Below are 13,040 nucleotides of genomic sequence, written 5' to 3'. Positions count from 1 at the left end.
AATAAGTCCATTGAAAGAGTAAGGGATAAAATATGGCTATTGAAAAGCTAGGTGAATCGTTAAATACATCTAAACTATTGGAAAAAGCTGCTCTACATCTTTTCATTACATACTTAATCATAAAATAAGTAAATATATAAAGACGGTAATGAAAAAGGGGGAGAATATAGTGACTTGTATAGGCTGTGTCCACCCCAGAATATCATAATGTTATGTTTGGACATGGTACATCATAATATCAGCCGTCAACTTTCCACTGTTGCACATAGGCCTTCCCAGCATCGGACTAGCCATATAGTCGAGGTGGCATTTGCCAGCCGGGCCCCAGTCTGCATGGGTCTCCCACGGGCTTTTTTTTTTGCGGGGCTTACGGTGCCGCTATCAACTGGTGTAACTACCATCCTCTGGTCTCGGACCTCGGGTTTCTGGTCAGCCGGATCCTTCCGGCCCAGTCCGACCTTGGGTCTTCCTCTGGGGGGTGGGGGGGGTGGGGGGGGTTGCTAGTAGTTACCACCCTTGGTAGACGGGTTGGCCACCGCAGGTAAGCTTTGGTGACGTTTTAAGGATGAGAATATTTTTGATACACTATCCGAACTTTGTGCGATATAAAATTTAATCGTACGATACATGTCGAAACATCGGCAAAAAAGAAGCAGGTATGTTGCAGGTAGGTACTATTTACTTGCAAAAATTTTTCATGGCGTTAAGTTGCGATAGTGTATTTAAATCATGTGTAAATAGATAACGCGAAAGTTTAGACTATTTTTAGTATTTATAAGATTATTTTTAGTTATTTTTCTCAAATATATATATATAATTACATTTAAACTTTCCTATATGTACGTGGTTACATAACCGTAATAAACAGAAATTCATTTTTTCCTTAGCATCCCCACTTCATAATTAATTCCGATCACTCATTAAAAACTTTTTATAATTTTCCAGAGAATAAATCAACTCTACAATATTTCGCATAGAAATATTGCATCCTAAATTTTTATACACTCCAGTATCTAGGATTATGCGAATAGAATGAAAGGCTACGAAAAATTTTGCAGAATAAAGCCAGCAGACCGCATTCGAATACAGGAGTGCGAGAGCAAATTGGTTTGAAATTGTTGGTGTAAAAAGTAAAAGAACATTGGTTCGTTTCATTTGGAAATGTCAGATGAAAGAATGATGTAAAGTTTGACCAATGCAATAAAAATTTGAACAAAGAATAAATAGAATAGAATAGAATAGAATAGAAATCATTTATTCAAATAAACTTACATTGAAGCACTTTTGAAAAGTCATTACATTTTTTTTAATTTACCGCTCGTTCGGAAAGCTGTCTCATCACAAGAAGAACGAGCAAGAAACTTGCGTGATGCTCTTTTAAATAATTTTATTATTATTTTACATTTTTAAGTTTAATTGTGTGAATACAAACCACCAATTAGCACTAATTCAATTAAATACTCAAAAAGAAAAAAAAATTGAATACATAACCAACTGGTTAAACAATTAATAAGAGGAAATCAGTCATAGTGATTAGAGCAGACCAGTCCCTACAAGCAGCACCCGTTCACGAGTATGACGGATGAGCCAGCCATCACTGCGCTCGACCATATTATAGGGAGCCCAATGACCCGGCCCACCACGCCGCCACAAGTCTGGACATTTTAGTGAGCATGACTACTCAAAACACTAGACCACGTCAAAGCTACTCACAATTGCCATCTGATAGTTATAGTATTCACATTTTACATAAGAATGCATGCGGCAATTAATACAAAAAACCGCTACGCTTTCATATTTCTAAAATTAATCAATTAAATCAAGAAAGCAATGAGAAAATAAAATTATAACGTTGTATGCTAATAAACTAATTATTTACTTGATATGTTGTCATCTATGAATTCGTCTATCCTGTAATAGGCTTTCTTACATAAAAATTGTTTAATATAAGATTTGAATTGCCTCTCTGTCAGATTTAATGCAGATTCCGGCAGTTTATTATAAAATCTTATGCAATTACCATAGAATGAATTACTGATTTTGTGCAGACGGCATTTAGGTAAAATAAGCTTATTTATATTGCGTAAGTTTCTACTTGTACAGTCTTTGAGTTTTTTAAAACTCGCTAAGTTCTTTCGTGTATACATAATATTTTCATAAATGTATTGTGAAGTAACTGTGAGGATATTTGAGTCTTTAAAGCACTGACGTAATGACTCTCTTGAACCCATACCATAAATAGAACGTATGGCTCTCTTTTGTAAAACAAATATAGTATTTATATCGGCTGCTTTACCCCACAGCAGTATGCCATAAGACATTATGCTATGGAAATAACTAAAATATACAAGTTTAGCCGTCGCCACGTCTGTTAATTGCCTAATTCTTCTAATTGCATATGCAGCAGAACTGAGTCTACTGGCCAATTTTGAAATATGGGGCCCCCATTGTAATTTCGAGTCCACTGTTATACCTAAAAAAACTGTATCATTAACAAAATTTACTATTTCGTCATTAAGCAATAACTGTGTATTTATTAGTCTTACATTAGGAAGTGTAAATAAAAATAAAAAATAAATTTATCTGACCATAAGACTGTTAATTGAGATCTAATAGTCCTGTATATAAACATCGATTAATTGTTGTTTCCATTGATTACTAATTTCAATAATTCTATTGATATTTTTATTATAGTCTACATTTTTTTTTATACAACTTAGAATGGCAAACAAGCGGACGGTCCACCTGATGGAAAGTGGTAACCGTCGCCTATAGACATGAGCAGTACCATGGACATAACAGAGTATACTGTTTCGCCCATGATACCCCCCATGCGTTGCCATTACTGAGGACTCAGGTGTTATTCCTCTGTACCCAGTAATTTCACGCCATATCCCACCCTTCAAACCGAAACACAGCCATGCAAACACAACTGCTTCACGGTTGTAACACGAATGGGACAGAGGTACCCAAGCAATTGACATTTGTACAAAGTCTCCCTCTGGTGAGGGATAAATTGGAAAGCACAAGGAATGCCTTGTGCTTTCTAATTATTTCCAATTCGGCATAGAATGGACCACCCGTAAAAGGTGAATAAGGGAACTTAATGGTCGAGGAATGGACAGCAGCGTCCCTCTTAAAACATCACCACGACCTAACTGCGGTTGCCAACCGGTCTGCCAAGCGTGGCAATTACTAGCAAAAACTCTCAAATGGAAGGCGCATGTTCAGCAAAGGACTATAACAGCATTTTAAACCTGCCTACTGAAAGAAAGAAAGATATATTTTTATTCAAGTTAGATTTAAGCATTTTTGAATAGTTATTCGGAACGTAATTTCAGCCAAGAAGAACGGGCAGCCAACTCAACCGTTGCTTTTTTCAAAAAGTTGAATTATATAAATAACGAATTTGTGTAAATACAAACAAAATATATCAGTAAAATAATTCAGTTGCAGTGACCAGAGCAGACCAGTCCCTACAGATAGCACCCGTTCACGAGTATGACGAATGAGCTAGCCATCATTGCGCCCAACTATATTTTAGGGAACTCATAACTAATATACTCATAACTAACTAATAACTCAGCCAAATTAAAATAATTTCACACTTCATACTATCTAACGATCAAACTTCTCCTCTCAGTCTTTTACCATCACAGCCGTCAACCTTTGGAAAGCACTGCCTATTAATATCAAAAAGTTTCTAATCAAGTTTTCCTTCAATAAGTCCCTTCGAGAACATTACTTCAAATTATCACAACAATGAAAGCTTCAATCTGTAGTATTATATAATTAGTCATGACTTATATATTTAATTAATTAATATATACTATGTATAGTTATTTATATATGTTTAGTATTATATTTAATTGTTGTGTATGTTCATTTATCTTTAAATGTATTAATGTTGGTATCTCTCAAAATATTGATTTAATTTACAAATTGTTTTTGTGAAATAATGCACCGCCATTTACTCTCTCTCTCTGTTTAGCGTAACGGTTGATTGGTAGAGAATGCCATCGAGCTTTAAGTCCGCCCTATAGACACATCGGTTTAAAAGGTGGGATATGGCAGTGAATTTGCAGGGTACAGAGGAATAACATCTGAGTCTTCAGGAATAGCAGCGTTTGGGGGATAACATGAGCAAAACAGTATACGCTGTTATGTCCATGATACTGCTCATGTCTATGCGCGACAGTTACCACTTTCCATCAGGTGAGATCTTTCCATTAAAAAAATATAATTAATGTGTGCAAAAGTATAAATAAATACATAACAGTTACCAGCTATTGCGGTATTTTAACCAGCTAACCAACTGTTGTGTAAAGTTCTCGTAATGACTGTATAAAATCCAGCTCGAATAGAATGTGCATATTAGGTAATATATTATATTGTGCAGCCGACAAAATGAAGTACGATCCAATCTAAAACCCTGTCACAGTAACATTGTGGTCCGTTTACATTGTTTCCCCACTAACTTCACTAATTCACTATTGTGAGAGAGTTGTAAGGCATATCATTATTCTATTTGATTTCCGTTCCCGGAATAATATTATGCACACTATAGTTCTAGAACATACCTTTCAACTATTATTTATGTTTCATTTTTATGACACTTGTACTATTTTTCAAAAGTTTTACTTTATAAATTTTATGACCTCCTCGTTTTGCTGCATTCTGATATTATCAAAGTTATAAAAATATTATATCTTTCGTCGTAATACACGTTCAAAATTAATATTCGACATCAAGATATAAATAAATAATAATAAACAAATCTTAAATAAATAATAATAAACAAATCTTTATTTCACTCATTGTTACAATAAAGTGTGAAGTCCCTGACTCCCGAGGTAGGCATGAAAAAACCTGTGTTTTAGGAGTTCATCATCATGATCATCATTTCAGCCATTATCCGTCCACTGCTGAACATAAGCCTCCCCCATAGACTGCCATAAAGAACAGTCCTGAGCCACCTGCGTCCACTGACTCCATTGCAACACATTTTAGGTCGTCACTGTGGGGAAACTACGCCACAAAAGAACGCTGCCCAATCTAATTAGTTAGTAGTTAGTTTAGAAGTTAGAAATAGATATATAATATATGTCATATAAGTGTATGTAAAGTATTACAATTTTCCTAGGAGTACACGTTTACACAAACACAATTTTATGCTACTATCTGCTGCGTTACACGCGACTTCACTTGCAAACGCGATATCTTCCGGTCCCGTAGGAATTTCAGAAAATCCCTTTTTAGTACTCGCATACATTGTACAAGAAATTCTTGTGCGGAATTTCATGATTTTAGACTCGCCGGTTTAGGCAGCAGATTGCTTGTCAGTTAGTATCTGAAGTTTTATATAAATATATGTAACGTATTATTACAGCAGCCGTTAACTGGCCATCACTGAATATAGGATTCCTTCTATTGAAAGGTTTTTCCTATAGTTGCCATACTTGACAAGCGATTTGGCATCCGCAGTCATGCTTTGGTGATATTTAAGAGAACCGCTGCTGCCTATCACTCGGATTTTAAAAGGCGACTAAGGAAACTTAATACTCGAAGGACAGGCAACAGCACCTCTCTTAAAACATCAGCAAAATCTAACTGCGGTTGCCAATTCGACTGCCAAGCATGGTAACTAAGCTTGTTTGCCATACTAAGTTGTATAAAAAAAAAAACTAAGAATATAAAAAAAACAATCAATAAAACAACAACCACGCTTTGCAATCTACTTCCAGCAGCAGTATTTCTGAACTGGGTCTCTAGACAAGTGGCAAGCGAATTCGTCGATGGAATCGACATCGCTAGCGAGTCCGTGAGACAGAATGAGATAGCAAGGCCGGGTGACTCATTCCAACTCACGGACTTGCTAGCGATGTCGATTCCATCGACAAATTCGCTTGCCACCTGTCTAGAGGCCCTGATACGACATCATACCTTCAGGAAAAGAGTATATTCCTTTTTAAAAGGTTGACAGCGCATCTGTAATTCATTCGGAATTCCAGGTGCATATGGGTGACGGTAGTTACTTACCATTAGACGAGCATTGAGGCATATACTCGTTTGCCTCCTGTGTTATAAAAGAAAAAGAAAAAGAAAACTGTATGTATTCCTGAAGCGAAGTCACATAATAAACTAATACGTACATGACGTCAATCAAGAAAAGCTACACTGCTACACGTAACGAAGTTAATTTAACTTCTTAAATGTAAAAAGTAAACGTACGTATGTGATTTTCACTCACTGAATCTTTTCGCCTCTCTTTCGCACTTTTATACGAAACAATTCGATTTCAACGTAGAAAGAACGAAATAGATATACAAATTTTGCTCAATAACCACTCAGAAGTAGAGAAATGTTTGCTTTAATTTTGTATAAACCTACGCTAAATAGAGATTTGTATCTTATCCATTATGGAGCGGCTACATAATCAGTCTTAAGAGGGTTCCCGCCGTAATGCTGACAATACAAATGTAAACAGTGACCTGTCAAATTTCTTATACAATTAGACAATTGGTGCGTTAATAATTGCAATTGTGTAAATTCGTCATTTCATCTGTTATATACTAGTCTTTACCTGTGGCATTGTACGCTTAGTATTGTATTTTTCTTTAAATAGAAATGTTTAATAAACCTATCTTACAGGTTCTTATGTTATAAAATTATCCTATTTCTCAAAACTTAGTTTCCTAGATTTAGTAGTTTTGGCTGTGTAGTCAATCAGGACAAATGTTTTAAAAGTATACATTACTAGTTTTTATCCACGACTTTGTCCACATAAGTGAGATTAAAAGTATTCTATATCCCTTTCCATCTTATATAGTATGTGTATACCAAATTTCATAGTGATTAGTTAAGCGGTTAAGGCGCTATAAGATAACAAACAAACAGACTTATTTCCACATTTATAATATTGGTAAAAATTGTAGATAAAATACTTCATATCCCGGTGAAAGTCATTTTTAAATTTATCGTCATCTATCAATATATATCTTTATGTCCGATCCTTTACGGGATAGGCAAAGGGAATAGAGTACCAGGGGGGAAAAGGGATTGTTAGCAATCGAGTTTCACAGCCCCATTGCTAGCAATATGCCTGAATATCAGGTCAACCTCCACATGGTTCCCCTTGGAAACCATCGTGAACAATTCTCGTTTAATTCGTCACGATGGGCTAACTGATCTGCTTCATCCTCATCTATCATCCTTCACTGGTATCCCGCTGGTGTAGCGCGGGTGGGGTTACTATTTCATTATCACCTATAAAAAATAGAGTACCAGAGGCCCTCTAGGCAGACTTTTATACCAGTTATAATTTAATGTTTTTTTAATTATACAGCACTATCATACCTACTTGTACAACAATTAGTCCATTACCTTAAGGTTGTCTTGAAAAGATTGCTCTCAACAATAAGACCGCCTTACTGTACTTATACAATTGTATCGTTGTGTTTGTAAATTGCCTTGCTTATTTCCTATATTGTATAGTGCAAATAAAGTATACTCATTCATTCATTCAATTATAAAACATATCCTGATCATGTAGACAAAGTTGAGTTTTACACTCAACTAGTATTGAATAAACTCAATACTTAACCGAATTTAAAAATTCATTCCCCTATAGAAAACTATATTACTAGCAAACAAAACGAACTGTAGTTTACTTAATATAAAACCCGCGCATCGCCAGCTCGAATCACTAGTCTGTACTAAAAAAAGAAACAAAAGCCAACACAAGAAAATGATCTATTTATAACCAGGTGCACCATCCACTTGACGCGTTACTCCCATTAACTCCAATAAAAAATAACTGCCAAGTCACTAAAGAAAAGTGACGCCCGAAAATTTTTCATCAACTCGCATAAATCCCTCAGGCTCATTAGTGGGATGGATAACATAAATCACACGATTACCGACCTCCACTCCATGTGATCTCAACTTTAATACCTAAATGGATCCTTTTAAAGGAAAATTCGGTATATGAGGTGTCGGCAATGTAGGTGTAAGTACATAGGTGGAATTAACATCACCAGGTGTTACGTTTTCGACGAATTTCACTTTAGTTTGTTAGTTTTCACTTTTTAAATTAACAGTCAATTATCATTTACGTCAATCTCATCATTATATATATAAACAAGCATACGGCCCACCTGATGGTAAGTGGTTACCGTAGCCTATGAACACCTGAAATACCAGAGGTATTACGCGCGCGTTGCCGACCCTGAAGAAACCTCTTTGCCCCCCTTTGGAAGAACCCCATGCTGTAGTCTCTTGGGAAAACCTCGGCTCATTCCATAACCTGAGTCTTCGTGGGAAGAAACATCTCTGAAACCGCGCAGTACGCGACCATTGAGGCTGTAGGACATGAGGATAAACTCCCTGTCGATAGCGAGCCGTACGACGGTAGAAAGTGGCTGTGGGCAAATATATTATATCATTAAAACATGTAAAATAGAATAGAAGTAATCTTTATATAAAGAGATTTGTCTACAAACATTTTTGATTTATTTTTTAATAATCTTCTAAATCTGAGAACTTTGGTAATGATGTTGGACATTTGTTCATATCGATTTTTATATTTTAATATTATTTATATAATAAAATATTAAGGAAACTGCTCACAAAATATTACAGTGCGCATCTAAATACATAAAATTGACGATTTTACGATCGTCTATAATACGGCTAGGTGTAAAATGAAAAGTATCTGATAGAGCAGCGAATTCGCTCGTTTTATGGATGCTTTTATAAGCTTCTAGAATTTTCTTAACGACTCTAAGAACTTTTCAAGCCCTACTTAGGTACCTATCTTAATTGGGGATAGTATTCATAAAACTAAACAACTTTTCCTGAGAAGTAAAGTATACTTGACCGCAAGGTTCGTAAGAAAAATTCAAATGTATTTGTTAACAAATTTTTACTAGCGACTTCGTCTGCATGACAAGAAAATGTTCACTGCCCATTTTTTTTTTTTCACTAATAACACACAAACTGACGGTTTACCTGATGGAAAGTGATAACCGTCGCATATAGACATGAACAGTATTATGATAAATAAATAATTAGAAACTTTAACTACATTTTGAATATTCTTTTTATAATTTTTTGTGATGTTGGTATCAACCAACATCACAAAAAAGTATCTCCTTTAGTAGATCCAGAAAGTATCTCCTTCAATTCCCACGAGAGAGGCTCTCGTATTCAGCTAGAAGCTATCAAATTTCACTCCACTCTTGGTGTAATAAAAAATCTACAATCATTCATTGGACAATTCCAAGTATGTCGTTTTGCGAAAAAGCGTCAAATTTTAATTAAATTAACCGAAAAGGGTATTAGGCCGGAAGAGAGAAGTTGCCCTGAGGGTTTTCTAATTAATTCCGTGTGGTAGTAACGCTGGAAAAAGTCGTGGACAAAAGAGGCAAAAGTGCTCACTTTGCATTTTCATTTTGAATTAAAAAAAAAATAAATATTTACATTTTTTGGCACTTTGAAAACAAATTTTAAATATATATAATACAGAAGAGAATTCGAAGAGTCGAAATATTAAGAAAATAAAAAAAAACATTGTTAATTTGTTTTTGATATTGATAAGTGCATATTTATAAATGTATATATATATATATATATATATATATATATATATATATATATATATATATATATATATACATATATATATATATATATATATATATATATATATATATATATATATATATCATATTTATATATTAATTCATATTCATCATATATAATAATAATTTAAATATATTTAGAACTAGCTGTATCCCATGGCTTTACTCGCGTAAAAAGGTAACAAAAATGCATTCATCCATCTATCCTTTAATACGATAATAATACATACTCGATGCATATAAAGAAGAGAAGGGTAAAAGTAATCCTTAAAAATTTTCTCTTTTAGTATTAATATTTATTGGATAATTATATTCATAGTCTGTCTTGGAAACTGGCCAGAAAATAGTCTAACCTATAGCTCTTATGACGGTGGAAACTCAATATCTGAAGTATTCCAAGTTTCGTCATTTAAACTTTTAATTAAACGCTTATCAGTAGGGACCTAATTCTTGGTGAATCAACTTAATGACCGTGATGTCATTGGTCACAATGATACGTCGAAAGCAGTGTAATAAGATTTAGGGTTACACAAAAACTTGTTTGGTTTAATTAGTAAGTAACATTACTAGTGATTATACTTACATTCTTCTTTTCTTCTAGTTCTAGAATAAAAACTATTACACCAGGTTCGACTTAATCTTTTTAATCCTTTTCTATTTGTTCTCCTTTAACCAAAGGTTGTCTGTAAGAGATTGCCCTAGCTATAAGACCACCTTTTGTACCTTTATGTGTATATTTCAATCTGTATTTATGTTACTGTATTTCACTTGAATTATTCACTTGTCATTGTATATTTTTATTTATGGTGCAATAAAAAGTTAAATAAATAAATAAAATATAAATTTAATTTGTTTTAACCTTATTGTTTTTTTGATAAATATGTATGGTTTATTGCACGTTTTGAAAAAATAAATTGAGAATTCTGTATTTAATTAAATAATATTCCGTGTGAATATTCCTAAAAGTAATAAACTTTCTCCAAAATACATAGTAGGTATGTAAACATGCTTGATTTTTTAACTTTTTATACCTACTGAATATAGTATCTCTCCGTGTGGTCCCAGCATAGAATAGGCTACCCCTTCCTTTCTTGTGGGTGTCGTAAGAGATGACTAAGGAAGGATGAAGGATGGGCAGCAGCGTCCCTCTTAAAACATCTCTCTAAACCTAGCTGCGATTGCCAATCCGCCTGCCAAGCATGGCAACTACTGGCCAAATCCACCAAAGGTAGGCTTATGTTCATGATGACGATGATATATTTAAATAACAGATAATTAAAAGTATTTACATACATTAAAAAATTGTATCATTTTATTCATTAATTTACGTGTGTTAAATGGCTCAAATGAAGTGTTTATCTATCTATCTATCTATCTATCTAAAAAAAACAAAACTTATTTTTATTCTAAATTAATATATCGTTTACCATCAGACTGGCTGTATGCTTGTTTGCCACAATCATGGCAATATACTTATTTATTTATTTATTTAACTCTTTATTGCACCATAAATAAAAATATACAATGACTTATCTAAATGATAGGACAGAATACTTAATCAAAAGCTAATGTAAACACAGAGACCGGAGGGAGACTGTACAAATGTCGTTTGCTTGGACACCTTTGTCCCGTTCCTGTTTCTACCGTGAAGCAGTTGTGTTTGCATGGTTGTGTTTCGGTTTGAAGATGTGTGCGGTAGGACATGGCAGTAATTTTACGGGGTACCGAGAAATAACACCTGAATCATTAGGAATGGCATCGCATAGGGTATCATGACTGTAGGCGACAGTTACCATTTTCCATCAGGTGGGTCGTCAGCTTGTTTGCCATTCTGAATTGCATAAAAAAACACAGAATTATCAAATTATCAACTCATCGCACGCAGACGATTTGTCAAATAATATTAGACGCTCAATCATACCACAAAATGGAATTAATGACTTAACACTTAACACTAAATGCCAGGGGGGGAGGGGTGACTAAACTACTTGTAATCAACACCCATAAATATTCTGGCGGCGTACAACTGTATTACGTTTAGGCGACGTGAATCATCCATTTCGTTGATATTGCACAACTTCTGTCCACATGTCGTCCGGGTCAGCAGACGGTAAATTCATTTGATGTTTTTCGTTGAATTCTCCTTGAATTATCACTTAATTTAGGTAGTTCCTCTTAGGTAAGTTAAGTTTTTTTATTTTTTATGGGTGAAAATTAAATGGTTACCCCACCTGCGCTAACGGGATACGCTGGCGGAGCACCAGTGAAGGGTGATGGATGAGAATGAAAACAGGCCAGTTAGCCCATCATGATGAATTCATCTGAAATTAACCATGATAGTTACCAGGGGGAGCCGCGAGGAGGTCGACCTGGTTTGGGTATATTGCTAGCAATGGGTTTCTCAATCTCCATTACTAACAATCCCATTCCCCCCAGGTAAGTTAAGTTTGTAGGGTCAGGACTGGAATGTTCTTTAAGTTACTCATTTTCTAATTACATTGACATCATCATTTACATCAATTACATCATCATTATCTTATCAGTCTTTAACTGTCCACTGCTGAACATAAAGCTTCCCCTTGGGGGGTTTTGCCAATAGTTGTTACGCTTGGCAGGCGGATTGGCAACCGCAGTCAGGCTTTAGAGATGTTTTAAGAGAGACACTACTGTCCATCCTTCACTCTCTCTTAGTCGCCTCTTACGACACCCACGGGAAAGGAAGGGATGGCCTATTTTATGCCAGAAACTCACGGCTATTTATATTAATATTATAGTAATAAAATACAAAAGATTTTTTTTTCTATTTTACCTTACTTTAATGAACAGTCCAGTTTTTATTCACTTTATCAAAAATACATAATACCTCTTTCCAAATTTATTTAAACAGTTTGTAAATAAAAAAAAAAATATTTCGCATTTAATACTGCAAATATTATGCTAAACCAAGAATAGCTCAAAGACAAAACAAGACCAAACTTTCGATGTCTTTTCTTCCCACTAATTTCTATTTATTAAATAGAAACGTACACAGAAAAGGGGGCGTTCTTGAGAGTGACAGAATAATTAGTTATTTGCCGCAGCTTCCGTTCACCATTATTATAAATTTTCCACTTCCCAAGAAGTTCCAAGTACTCTCTTCTTAATTAGTCTCTTACTTTATTATATATTATATGATATATGCAAAATATTATGTTTGTGTTTGCAAACAATCTTTATATTTCTGGTCATGCATTAGTCAGACATTTCTACGTGAGTGAATCTTATTTTTATATTTTTATGTAATTTAGAATAGCAAATAAGCTGATGAGCTCGTTTACCATGATGGAAAGATGTAACCTGACGCAAAGTGGTAACAGTCGCCTATAAACATGAATAGTACCATGGACATAATATACAATG

This window comes from Galleria mellonella, unplaced genomic scaffold (assembly GCF_026898425.1).
Source record: "Galleria mellonella isolate WM207_F2 unplaced genomic scaffold, CSIRO_AGI_GalMel_v1 utg159, whole genome shotgun sequence".
Lineage (NCBI taxonomy): Eukaryota > Metazoa > Arthropoda > Insecta > Lepidoptera > Pyralidae > Galleria > Galleria mellonella.
Note: the sequence above shows the minus strand (reverse complement) of the source record.